The sequence below is a fragment of the Cynocephalus volans genome, chromosome 1 (genome assembly GCF_027409185.1).
Source record: "Cynocephalus volans isolate mCynVol1 chromosome 1, mCynVol1.pri, whole genome shotgun sequence".
Classification (NCBI taxonomy): Eukaryota; Metazoa; Chordata; class Mammalia; order Dermoptera; family Cynocephalidae; genus Cynocephalus; species Cynocephalus volans.
Genome location: NC_084460.1, coordinates 30,386,628 through 30,400,826, shown reverse-complemented (window position 1 = coordinate 30,400,826; position 14,199 = coordinate 30,386,628). Strand labels below are relative to the sequence as shown.

The following is a 14,199-nucleotide window of genomic DNA, read 5'->3' as shown; positions in this document are numbered from 1 at the left end:
ATTTCAAGGTTCAACAGTAAGAAAACAGAGTCTAAGGAAATTGGCACCATTCATTTAGCATCCATTTGAACTCTGTATCCGGTATCCCAGAAGGCAATCTCTTCCCATTCCCCCAAATAGCTTTCTGACAAACATTTCAATATTAACTACTATTACAAGTTCTTTCTGCCTTTGACTGTTTACTGCTAGAATTTAATGGATTTGACAAGCAACAATACATACAACTATTGTTTTGCCACTATAAATATCACTGTCTTGCAAACAATGCTTGTATGAAATTATACTACCAAATTATAAAGTTGAATTTCCTGGCTCCCAAGAAATTTTTGTTTCTGATCATTGCTTAACCCCTATGAGTCCTCAAAACATATCACTAATGTCCACCATCTCCCATTCTTCCAGCAAACCTTTCTCAAATCATTTCTAAACATCACGTAAACTGGAAGTCAATATTGAGTTATTGAATAAAAATGTATGTATAATTTATAAACAAAATTCATGCATTTCCCTTAAAAGGAGCTAAAATCATTGTTATTCAGATTGTATTAAAAACTCAGAAGAAAATGACACAGAGACAATCCTTTACACCCAAGAGCCCTAACTACGGGATGGGGGAGGAACCAAATTACCATCTATCCATTAGGAAACAAATAGGATTATGAAAGCAGAGCCAATTCTATATTCCAATTTAGGTCTGTAGATTTTCACCTTAGTATTCTATTCTAAGATTACCTCCTCTACTTTGACTGAATACAAAAAGGAACAGAATAAAAATATTATTCCAAAGAAGGCGAAGTACCACACACCTTATTTACTCTTACAGGTAAGCAAATGGAAATCTAGGAAAGTTACATGGATTGACAATTAGGCAAAGATTTCTTAGATATCACACCAAAAGTATCATTCATGAAGGAAAAGAAATTGAGAAATTGAGCCTCATCAAAGTTAGGAACTCCTACTCTTTAAAAGACACCATTAAGAAAATGAAAAGACAAGCAAAAGGCAGAGAGATATTTTGCAAAATATCTATCTCATAAAGAACTTATATCCAGAATTTACAAAGAACTCTAATAAATCAATAATAGGACAAATGACCCAATCAAAATGGATCACCCAAGATCAGAACAGAAGATGTGGCCAAAAACTGAGATTTCTAGCCTTGCTCAACGTTAATTTCATGATTTAAAACCATGGTTCCATAAAGGAGCCAAAAAGATAACAGGGAAACAACCAAACAAAAAATATTGCTGCACTTGAACCTATTCAGTTTAGTCCTTTTCAAATTGAGACTAGGCTCACTCCCAACCTCCTCACTTGACAAAAATCAAAAAGCTCTGACAAACGGCACAGTCTCAGAATAGAAATTTAAATCAAGTTAAGTAAATCACTGAAGTGATTAAAAGAGATTTTTTTTCCCCTTCAGAATTTCAAAAGGTAATAACCTTGTTTGAACACCTAAGGCTTGTATTTTTGTATTAAAAGAAATCAAATTTCTTTTAATAAGATCCTACATTTTCCTTCTCTAAAATGAAATTTAAATGACACAGGAACTTATTTGCCTAAAAGTTTAATTCTTTATAAATGCTTAGCCGAGTAGGTAAATGGTTAAAGGGAAGAACAGACAAATCCAAAACTAGAGAAAAATGTAAAGGAGGTCCTGCTCCAGACCAACCTTCATCTTTCCAGAAAGCACTATGTTTAACATTTTATCAGCAAATATTTACTGTGGAACTGTACAAGTACACTGGAAAGAATGTTTCCAGCTGCTTTGTCAACAATAAAAAAGGAGAAGGAGCTGTAGCAGTACACCCAGAAGCAGAAAAGATATGGGCAACAGCCTACAAAATAATTAGGACACGAAAAAACAAACAATCCATTTTTTTAAATGTGTAAAAATCCTGAACAGCCATTTATACAAAGAAGATACACGAATGACCAAAAAGTACATGAAAAGATGTTCAACATCACTATCACTAGAAAAATACAAATTATTAGGATGGTTATTATAAAAAAAAAGAAAAAGCTAAAAACAGAATAACGAATGATGGCATGAATGTGGAAAATTAAAGCCCTTCTGCACTGTTCATGGGAATGTAAAATAGTACAGCCCCTGTGGAAACAGTATGGTGATTCCTCAAAAAAATTAAAAACAGACTTACCAGATGATCCAGCAATTCCACTTCTGGGTATTACACAAAAGAAATGAAAACAGGGTCTCAAAAAGATATTTGTACACTAGTGTTCATAGCAGATTACTCACAGTATCCCAAAAGGTGGAAATAACTCAAACCTCCATCAACTGATCAATGGATAGAGAAAATGTGGCATATATATATACACAATGGAATATTATTCAGCCTTAAAAAGAAGGAACTTCTGATACATGATACAACATGAAACTTAAAGACATTATGCTAAGTGAAATAAGCCAGGCAACAAAAGACAAATATTATATGATCCCCCTTATCAGAACCATGCTCTCTCAAGTGAGCCAACCGGCCATCCCTATATAGGGATCCAAACCCGTGGCCTTGGTGTTATTAGCACCACACTCTCCCTAGTGAGCCACAGGCGGACCCTGATTCCCCTTATATGAGGTACCTAGAACAGTTGAATTCATAGAGAAAGAAAGTAAAACAGTGGTTACCAGGGGATGGGAGGAGAGGAAATGAAGAGCTACTGCTTAATGGGTACAGAGTTTCAGTTTGTGATGAAGAAAAAGTTCAGGAGATGGACAGTGGTAATGGTTGCGCAACAAGGTGAAAGTACTTAACGTCACTGAACTGAAGACTTAAAAATGGTTAAAAGGTAAGTTTTATGTTATGTATATTTTACCACAATAAAAAAATAATTAGACAAATATCTTCATAATTTTCTTTGTCTCTCAGAGATGAACACATCAATTTATATAGTAAAATCAACTAACCAGGGCAGTTTGAACACATGCCATCTCCATTCTCTCCTGAAATCCCAGCAAAATGAAAGAAAGAAATGAAAAGTAGAACCCTCCCAAGGGCAAAAACAAAAGGAGAGGAGATGACAAGATAAATGTCAGCAACATTCTGGACAATAAAAAACAGTAGCAGCAAGGTTCTGCACATTAAATATATACAGAATATAGTTGTTAAACTAAGACCTATTGTAAATATCTTTCCTACAAAAAAATTCAAGAACAGAAAAAAATAATCTGGGATTTCCCTTTGACTACTGACTTTCCACAGAGGCAAATGCAGCTAATCCCTCTCTCATATTCTTTGTCCTCCCATTTCCAAAGCATAGCTATAATTAAAAGAACCACCTGAAAATTCCTTTTAATTTTTCATAACAAATGAACTCCATAAACTAGGTCAGACCATACCTCAAAAATAAAAAAAACTCCCTTCCTCATTAAATGAGATTTAGATTTAGCTCATTTGACCCTATTGCTGCATCTCTATGATGGTGGCAACTTGATGTACTTTTCAGAAGATCAGTTCAGTATTCTTATTCATCTATGAGGAAAACATTGCCACATCTCAGATATTATCCAGACTATATATAACACACTAGTCAGCTTACTTGCTAAACAGAGTATTTAAAATAACAACATTTTGCATTTTAGCCAAGAATAAGGATAAATTCTCTGTGTATGTCAAGAAAATGTTCATGAGAAAGTATGAACAGAATAAAAGGCCTGGTGAAAATAAAATCCTAAAAATCACTTTCTCAGGTTATACAGAATAAACACATTCCACTTTTCTACAATGTTTATTGGTTTCTTCAAACATTCTGAATCATGAACTATTGTATCAAGTTTCTACAGAAAAATTCTACATCTTTTCCAAGAGCAAACCGTTTGTTAGTGTTTCCAGACTTTGTAAATACAAAAATTCCACGTGTAAACTAAGGTCTACTATGAAACTTGTCAGAGACTGAGATCATCAAAAACCTGAAATTAGAAATGTGATAAGCAACTGAACTACTTCGGTTTTTCTTTTTCTTTCTATTCTACTTGTGCAAGCTGGGGAATCATAAGAATGTGTATGTGATCCATTATTAAGGAGAGTGCTGGGGATGAGAGTGATGAAGCATGGTGCACAACATGAAAAGAGGAACAGCTTGTATACATTATCTTCACATATCCCAGTTTTTATAAGAGTGAATAGGAAAAAAACCTTTCAAAACTGACCCTCTTTATCTACTGCAAGCTTTTGTCTCTTATGTTAGCCTTTGCCACTTTCTTATCATTCCCAATGCCACCTCCATAGACTGGTCTCCCTGCATCCAGCCCTTCCCAACGCCAGTAAATACCACAGACCTCAAGATTGCCAAATAAATCCTCATAAAACACCATTTCATCCTATCAGCCAATAGGTCTCAGTTATCCCAAAATTAGAGGCTGGTTTCCTCAAGTTTTCCAAACTTTCTCCTATTACCAGGCCCACACACAAACCCTCTTAAACTAAACTGCAACTGATCTATTCACTGCACTACCACCACCTCAAGGTTCGTTCCTGCCTCTGCACCTTTGTGCATTCTGAATCCCAATCTTAAATAACTTCCCTCCTTCTCTCTGCCTTAATATTTATTCTGCATACCTCTTGTCCAGCACTAGACTGCTTTGAGGTTTTAAATCTTGGTGTGGGTAATGACATTCTTCCTGGAGGGCCGGGAACATGGGTTATGCTGCACAAAGTCAAGCCCCAGATCAGAGGTTGCAAAGCGGCAACCCACAAGACAAATTCTGCCCACAGTGGTGATTTGTTTGGCCCACAGTGTTTATACTACAATTTCATAAGTTGCCAAAATCTAAAAATAAAAATTTCTTACAAAATCTGGACTTCCAGCTTTTCTTTAGAAAAAAATTAAGATGTTCAGGCGACATTCGGTCTGCAGCCTCCCCTAGGTCAATAGTGAGCCAACAATGAATTGTATACTTTAACATGGTGAATTATATATTATGTAAATTTCACCTCAATTAATTTTAACCTTCTGAAAAATTTCAATCACCAATACATTGTGAGTGTATTCCCAAAACCTAATATTTTAAATTAATTTATTTTTAACTGACAAAAAGATATACATTTATCATGTACAACATGTTTTGAAATATGGATATATATTGTTGAATGGCTAAATCAAGCTAATTAACAAATGTATAACCTCACATACTCCTTTTCTGTGGTAAGAATGAATTTTAACTCAATTTTTTTAAAAAATAGGGAACCAAAACTGCTTTAACAACAGCTCCCCTGGAGGGCTACTTCACTTACAGTCCCAACCTGATTTACCATTACTGACTTAAATATTTACCCAGCCCTACAGGCATTTGAATTTACAATGCTCACCCTAGATAAGCTTATTCAATGAATTACTGAACTAAGATGACAATTTTATAAAAGACAAGGTTGGTAGTAATGATGATAATGACAATAATACCAACAACTAACATTTCATGCTTACTGTGAGCCAAGTTTAATTCAAACAGAAACACATTATCCCTATGGTTATATGCTATTACTATTCCCAGTTTGCAGATGTGGAAACAAAGATGCAAAGAAGTCACATCACTCAGCCAAGGTCATACTGCCAGTACATGCTAGAGCCGAAATTCAAAATAAACCTAACTTTAGTGCACACTGTTAATCCCTACAATATGATCCTTTAGACTAACATCCTTTCCTCTGTTAGCAAGTGAACTGATTCTCTGGAACAAAGAAGCAAAAGACAAAATTTCAGAATCTACTCTCTTTCTTCGCATGAATGACTAAGAAGCAAACTAAAGTTCACCTAAGTGCAGGTGGCATTTCTGAAATTTTTCTCGCCTTTAAAAAAAAAGTTCTTTGTAACTGACTGAGAAAAGATTATGGAATTCAATAAAATTATATTTTCTCAGAAAGCAAGCATGTTATTAGATATTTCTGGACTGAGGTAATCTCAATATGCAGATGAATTCTTATCCTATAAAGTGATGATATATACAAAAATCATCTCTTTCTTGGGGTAGAAGGATATATCTACTAGGGTAAGCAGTTCCCAGACATGAAAAAGAAGCGCTAGTTTCTTGAGGGCAGGGACTGCTTTTTGTCATGAGTCCCCTACAATGCCTAGTACAGAGTGGCACTTAGAATATATTCAACTTCGTTAAAGGACCTAAGAAATCTGAAGTTAATATCTTAAATTGCAATGCAATGCAACCTTTATTACAGAATTTATCCTCTTGCTTTTTATGATAATTACTAGCAAACAAGTTTGTTTTCCTGACAAAAACACAAAATCCTTGAAACAGGAAATTTATATTTCAGTACCCCTTGGAACACAGCACAAGAGCAGGTCAAAAATGCTTGCTGAATATTACAAACTTAACGTTTCTACACTTAGGTTTCCTACAAGTCTCTCTTTGTGCCACTGTTTAAAGCAGAACTTAAAATAATATGGTTTCTCATTTATAAAGCGATGGATATTATAAAGTCTCATTATATTTCTGATACCCATCCTACATTGTGATATCAACAAAGTCCAGAAAAATTAGTGAGTCAGCACATGAAGCACAAAGTATAATCATAGAGTGAGCTAGAAAACACCTGAGTGGGATTGATGTTCTTTTCAAAACAAAATAAAAAGAAAAAACCTGAGAGATCATATTCAAAACATTCAATAGACAAGTGAGGAAACGAGGCCCAGAGAGATTTAACTGAGTTGCCCAAGATCACAGAATTTAAGAAATGAGCAGTACCACAGATAGAACCAAGCTCTTCTGAATGTTGGCCTAGGTATCTTTCCACAAAGAACTGCTTTGTAAGCTCAGCATGAAATGGATACTTTGAAAAATATTTTAAAGATATTTGGTATGGAGAATGATCTTTCCACCATATAACTTTTTGTGAGGTATTACATCACCATTAAAGACATAAAAGCTGCCTTGTTCCTTTATTGCAGAAAACACCATCTCCTTTTCCCCTTCTTTTCTGTTGTACATATTTTTCATTTTCATGTCTCTCCTGTTGTCACCTTCTGAGACTTCTTCCTCACCATCTCATCTGTCTACTTTCCCTATCACCCACTTCCTTTCTAATATCTCTCACAAATTGCCCACCATCTCCTTCCTTATTCTCCACAATTACCAAAAAGAACAGATTAAGCATACATTTGATTACAGCAAATGGGACACCACAGTAAGCAAATCACAGCCTGGTCTCCAGCATTATAGGGCAATTTGTTAACAAAAATATAAACTAAACACAAAGTGTCACACAGATGAATGAATAATAAACACTAATGTTTACAGTGGAGACAAGAACCTAAGCATGCATGGGACATTTATGTAAAGGCAGATGGTAAAGACAATGATAACTAATAGTCTCAAGGTTACGGTTAGACAAATGAGGAACCACTTGCTTCCTTAAGTTTCTTTTTTACTGTCAGCTTTACTGAAGTATAATTAACAAACAAAAACTGTATATATTCAAGGTGTAAAACATGATGTTTTGATATACCTATACAATATGAAATGATTTCTAAAATCAAGCTAATTAACACATCCATCACCACACAGTTACCTTTTTTGTGGGGTGAGAATACTTAATATCTACTCCTTTAGCAAATTCCAAATATACAATATATTACATATTACTTATTATAGTTACCAAGTTGTACATTAGGTCTCCAGAATTTATTCATCTTATAACTGCAGTTTGTACTCTCTGACCAACATCTCCCCATTTCTCCCATTCCCCCACTCCCAAAATCCTCATGACCACCCTTCTACTATTTCTATGAGTTGGATTTTTTAGATTCTACATATAAATGTATTTGTACTTGTCTGTGTCTGACTTATTTCACTCAGCATAATTTCTTCCAGGTTCATCCATGCTGTCACAAATGGCAGCACTTCCTTACTTCTTTCTTTTTTAAGACTAAATAATATTCCATTATATATACAATTGACCCTTAAACAACACAAGTTTGAATTGCGCAGGTTCACTTATATGCAGATTTTTTCCAATAAATACACAGTCAGCCCTCCCTATATGGGGTTTTTGCATCAGTGGATTCAACCAACTCTGGATGAAAAATACAATATTTGTAAGATGTGGAACACGCCTATATGCAGGGCCGACTATTCATATCCACGGGTTCTGCAGGGCCAACTGTGGGACTTGAGCATCTGTGGATTCTGGTGCTCAAGGGGCATCCTGGAACTAATCCCCCGAAGATACCAAGGGACAACTGTATATATATACATATCACAATTTCTTCATTCATCTGTCAACAGACACCTAGGTTGTTTTCACTATCATGGATATTGTGAATAATGCTGCAACAAACATAGTAGTGCAGGTATTTCTTCAAGATAGTGATTTTATTTCCTTCGGATATACACCCATAAGTGGGATTGCTGGAAAATATGTAGTTCTATCTTACTAATGGTCTTCCTATTCAGCTTTCATACCTAGCAATTTACCTGCTCTACTTCATTCACTCACTATTCTCTTATTGCTTGACTTTACACTCTACTTTTTCTTACCCAGTAGTCTTCCTTTTCTTTCTCCTGACCTTTTAAAGTAAATCTGTCTTGCCCTCATGTTTTCCTTCACAATATTATTACCAACTTCTCTCCCCTTGTGGATCTAGATAATGTCTTAGGTTCTGAATTCATTTTCTTTTCTAAAGATTTAATATATATTACTTTATTGGATCTTCACAATGCCAGGGAGGGAGGTAAGAATCAATACAACTATTTTACAGATATATAAACTGAGGCCTGGCAAGATTAAATAATTTGCCAAAATTCACACAGCTTGTTTATTGTAAAATCACATTAGAACCCAGATCTTTTCTTTCCAGTCCTCTATTTTTTTTCCACTGCCCCATGTTGCCTTCTTTTTAATTCCTCTACTTCTTAACCACACACATGCACATGTCAGGACAAATATACAGAGATAAATGTTCATAAAACAAAACAAGTGGAAACAGTGTGTGTATGTATAAGGGAACTATAAAAACAGAAAAGTCAGAAGACTGAAATTAAGAGCATAGTATGGCTCACAGGTTAATGCTTAGAAAGAAGGCTTTGGGTTTCGTATCCAAGTGGAAACTGCCTATTTCTTCAACCAACTGATGTAGCCAGCATCAACTCTCTCCCCACACCTCTCCATAGCAGTTATATGACCAGGGCTTGCACTCTACACCACTCCTGCCCCCAAACCTCTCTCACAGGAATGTCACCATACCTGAACTTCTCACTGTTTGAGTCACTTCTTTGGATTAAGGCGTTGTCTCCAGAAGGCCACTGTGAAATGCATGTTACCTAAGAGAGGAAAGAGGATGCATTAACACATTACTCCTATGGTTAAACACATCAGATTTGCAGATCTTGAGGATCTGACAGCACACGTCTTTTTAAAAAATTTCATGGGATAAATAATTCTTGATGGGACAGGCAGGATAAGGGGGTGAGTTAGGAGGAAATGACTCATACATAGTACGGGGTGATACCCACCTGGGTATAATGGTTACGTGGCAAAATGAGGATGGCCATATAAACACACACCCTGCCTATAAGGGTCACTGTAAGGACAGTCCCTGCAACTTGGAGGCTCCTAAGAACAGGAAAAGAAAAAGCACTCCACAGACTCCATAACATATGGGTCTAGTCAGTTCTGAAAACCACCATAAGAGCTGAGCTGGCAGCAGTTTTCCAAGGACAGTGTACTACTGCTAGACTGGAGGACAGAGGCAGGAATAGCTCTGGTTAACTGCTTCTAGCTGTGAAGATAGTTTCCAACCTAACATTTTCAGCTGAGGGCCGACCTCTCAACCAGAGAACACTGCAATTCAGTTCTGTGAACCTCCTCACTAATTTCTACTAACTCAAAGCCAGTATCATTTACAGCCACAAAAATCAACATGCCTTTACTGAGTGTTTATTATGAGTCCAGAATTTGACTAAGTACTACAAATACAGAAAATAATAACTTTATATACTTCTTGCCTTAAATCATGTAAAGAAAACCAATCCTCAAAACCCAAAATGGGGTGGGGGGTAGGGGAGGTGAGGAACAGGAAAGGAAGTGGGGAAAAAAGAACAAAAACCAGGTGACTATTTCCTAATAGTACTAACGTAAGTTTCTTAAGCTAGAATGAATAAAACAAAACTTACTTCTAGGCCAAAGTTTCTCGTTAAACTTTTGCCTAAACAGTCAAGAGGTACAGGCTAGAAATACCCTTCTTTTTCTCCCAGTCTAATAATACCAGAAGATCTTTAGTAGCACACAATCATCTTGGTAAATTGGAGAGTACCAGATCTGGTTCCAGTTCTAGTTCTGACTCTTAATTGGTTTTAGTAAATTATTTAAACTTTTAAAAAATAAGCAGAAAACTAAAAAATTGGACTAGTCTAAGAAAAGCATATTCCTAGCATATACATATATGCCACTCACTAGATAACTGTCCATAGGAAGCATCATTCATCAATTATAACACACTCTCCCAGAGAACCTATACAACCAGAATCCTTTAAAACATAGTGCTTCTGGCAGCTACTTCCAATTAGAGTTGGCCTGTAAACCAAAATATATTTGCCACTATGGACTAAATAATCTCTGTAATCTCTTCCAACTCTAAAGTTCAAATACCAAGCTTCTCATGCTGGCCTGCCGCCCAAAAAAAAAAGTTTCTGTAGGCTAAGAGAAAAACATTGCCAACAAGCTTAGACTTATAGCATTGATAGTCATAACTTTCAGTTCTCTTCCAAATTGCACCTGACCAAGTTCTAATTTCTCATAGATGCTAATAAACAATTCATTCTCATATATATAACCAGGCAACATTATGCAGACTTCCTAATAGGTTCTTTTGACAGAAAATGAGTGATTTACCCAGACGAGCTCTATAAAAATCCTCATACAAAAGTATGGCAACAATACTGCACTAGTAAAAGAGCTAAATCCAATTCCTTGATCATCCCCACAGCCTCTCTCCAAGGTCAGGCTTTGTCACTTCTCACCTGGACTTCTGCAACAGCCTCTCTCCCACCCTTTCACTCTTATCAGCAGAGTAATCTTTCTAAAATACACATGTACTCACATTACTTTCCTGTCTAAAACCTGTATCTATTTCTAACAACATAAACGTCAAAATTTTTGGCATTATACTTAGAACTTTTATATAGCTGCCTCCAATTACCTTTCTAGCCTCACATTCCATATACTCTCTTTCTCTATCCCACTCCCTGCTCCCAGAACTCTTTTTCTTCCACAACCCCTTGCATTTCTACACAGCACTAAGGCATTTCCTCTGCCTACCTGTCCTTCCCTTTCTCCACCCCTGTCACGTTCTTACTCATCATCTAAGACCCAAGTCAGGTCCAAGGTCAGGTCTTGCCTCCTCCTCTGGCCAACCCCCAGACAGAACTGGCCACTTCCTCCTCCCCTGTCTCAAAGTTTTTTGAGCTGTCCTTGGTATGTGCACAGTATTGTTTGCCTCCACAGCTCCCAAAACCGTAAGAATTACCTGAGGCATGTTTTAAAAATAAATTGTTATGAGCCAACCCAGACGTACTAAATCAATCTCAGAAAGTGAGACCCTGGAGTTTCTACTAGTAAAAAACTGTCCTAATCATTCTAATGGTCAAATTTGGGGACCACTGATTTGCCTGTCTCTCCCAATTGGTGTAAACATACGATTTTTTAAAGACTGTAGAAATGATATACTCTAGAATACAGTGCAGAAGTACTCTGCACTCGTTTTTTTATTTCATATCATACCCTTGCTGACTTGACTTGTATGCTGAAGATGAAGAAATTCCTTTTGCACTCAAACCCCAAAACTATGCATTCTCTACTCAACTCACTCAAAAAACATATATTCACTGTTCAAAAAAGCTGTAGAAATTCCATCTTCGTTTCTAAATCTTAAAAATGAAGTAACTGTACCTTCAGTAAACCCATGAATACAGTGCAGGCTCTCGCCAGATCTGCCATAAAAACTTTAGGCTGAGGAATCAAGTCCTCAGCCGATTTTGAGAGTGGAAATACACTGCCTCTACATACTTCCTTAAAATCGAATTATATTAGGAACACATGCGGGAGAACCTACCTAACTGCAATAAGTGGTTTGATCCAGAGTTTCACTAATTTTCAAAGAAAAATCTTTCTTCCTTCCCCATCCCCCACTCCAAAACACGTATACTGCAACAGTGGAAGATTGGCAGAAAATGTGACAAGATTAGGATACGAATATAATCAAGACAACAATTTGAGTTGTAATCGGGGAATCGTGAATTTCGGGGACTTTTCAAGTTCACCTGGTTAGAGCTCTAACTTTAAGCCCAACGTCTACCTCGGGCGCACAGACCCTGTATTTCTCCCTCTTTAAGTCGCAGCTCGGAACTAAGTCTGAAAACTTGAGCTCTCCACTTAGAAGTCATGTCCTCATCATGTTTCGACCATTACAATACGTCCACGCTACTTTTTTCTTTTCTCTGCTGAAGAAAAGGGAACTCTCAGGAGGAAGGACAGTGACAGCTCCACGTCTGCAAAAGTCGGCGCCGCTGCGGCGGTGGCGGGCGCCGTAGAGGGCGCCCGGGCCGGGACCACCACGCGGGGGGACAATGGAGGGAGGAGGGGAGTGGAAGACAGAAGGGCAGGAGGCCGCTGTTCTGGGCCCTCCTCGCGACTGGGGACTCGGAAAAGTGCTGGGAAGGCCGCCAGCCGGGTGGCAGGTGGGCCCGGCCGCCGCCCCTCACAAGGCCACGTCGCTCGTGCCGGCCGCTGCCGCCGGGCCCCGCGCGTAGGCCGGGCCGGGGGAGAGTGGCCCCGGGGCGGGGCAGAGGGGCACGGGGCCGGACCCTGCCCACGCCCGCCGCGGCCCAGCCTTTTCACAACTCGGAACCCGCGAAGCGAGGCGCTCCTGGAGCCTCGGCCCGGCACTGGCTGCACCGTGCGTCCCGCCGACCCACCCCCGCCCGGCCCGAGCCACTAGTCCGAGCTCCCCGCGCCCCCCACGGGCACCGGCTCTGAGGGAAGAAGGAGCAGCAGTAGCTCTGGGTCCCGACTCGCGCGCCGCACTCCTCTACTTTTCGTTCTCCCCGGACACTCTCATCCGAGATCCTCCCTCTGCCCAGAACTGCCCCCAGTCCGCCCGCGGGTGTTTACCGGGACTTGGGGCGGCGTCGACTCCACAGTCCCTCGACTAAGATGGCAGCCGGTCCCGAGCCCCGACCACAGCGACTAGAGGGAGTTAGTGGCCAACGCGCAGGCGCCTCCGCTCGGGAGCCGTCCGGACTACAAGTCCCAGCAGGCCTTGCGCTCCAGCCGGCAGCCCGGCCTGAAGAGCAAGGCGGCTCTGGCTGGTGCGTGCAGCTAAATCGTAGTTTTCCTCACCTCTGATGAGACGGACTCTTCAGTTGTTCCCAGCACCTCCAGGCTGTTTATTAACCCCCCCGCGCACCAGAACCTCTAAAGATTGTAGCTGTGGTTCCCAAACACTAGTTGCATCGGAATCACCTAAAGGTCTTGTTATAGCATAGGCTGGTGAGCCCCACTCCCCAGAGTTTCTGATTCACTAGATCTGAAACAGGGGCTGATAATTTGCTTTTCTAACATGCTCTCTGGTGACGCTGCTGGCGGAGATCACAATTTAAGAACCACTGGACTACACAGCATAGTTCTTAAGAATGTACACTTCAACAGAAAAATAAAAATAAAAAAACGAAAAAAATAAACGCAAAAAGATTGTACACTATGGAGTTACACTGATTGGGTTCAAATACTTCTTTACCTTTTAAGAGAGTGCACTTAGGGATGTTGATAGTGGCTTAGTGGCGCCAACATGGCAGATGTTCTAAGAGCTGATCAGCAAGCTCCCTTTATCCTCACAACAAACCTATGAGAGAAGTCCCATTATTATCTCCATTTTATAGATGTGTAAACGAAGTCATATGCTAGATAAGAGTCCAGGCAGTCTGGCTTCAGAGTCCATCCTCTTAACCTTCCTTATGGGCTGTTTGTGAGAATAGGTTGTGCAAGTAGAGACTCAGAGGCATGACTATGCTCAGTAATTAGTGACATTTGCTATTATTGTTTAACCTGTTTCTTTCTACTGAAAATAATATTTACCATCTGGAAAGTTACTTACACAAAGTACTTTCCAAACCACCATGTCAATGTTTCATACAAAACGCCTTAGGAGACCTTATTTAAAAATACACAGCTGGCT

At 38.9% G+C, this 14,199-nt stretch overlaps 1 protein-coding gene across 1 annotated transcript in view; it reads right to left on the bottom strand.

Annotated features, from left to right (window-relative positions):
- Nucleotides 1–13,206, bottom strand: part of ITCH (itchy E3 ubiquitin protein ligase) — a 120,635-nt gene extending 107,429 nt beyond the window's left edge. The window contains exons 1-2 of the mRNA XM_063090376.1: nucleotides 13,137–13,206; nucleotides 9,213–9,289 (exon numbers count right to left, since the gene is read on the bottom strand). The gene's annotated coding sequence lies outside the window, so the exon portion shown is untranslated. The remainder of the gene's footprint in view (nucleotides 1–9,212; nucleotides 9,290–13,136) is intronic.
- Between the last annotated feature and the right edge of the window lie 993 nt (nucleotides 13,207–14,199).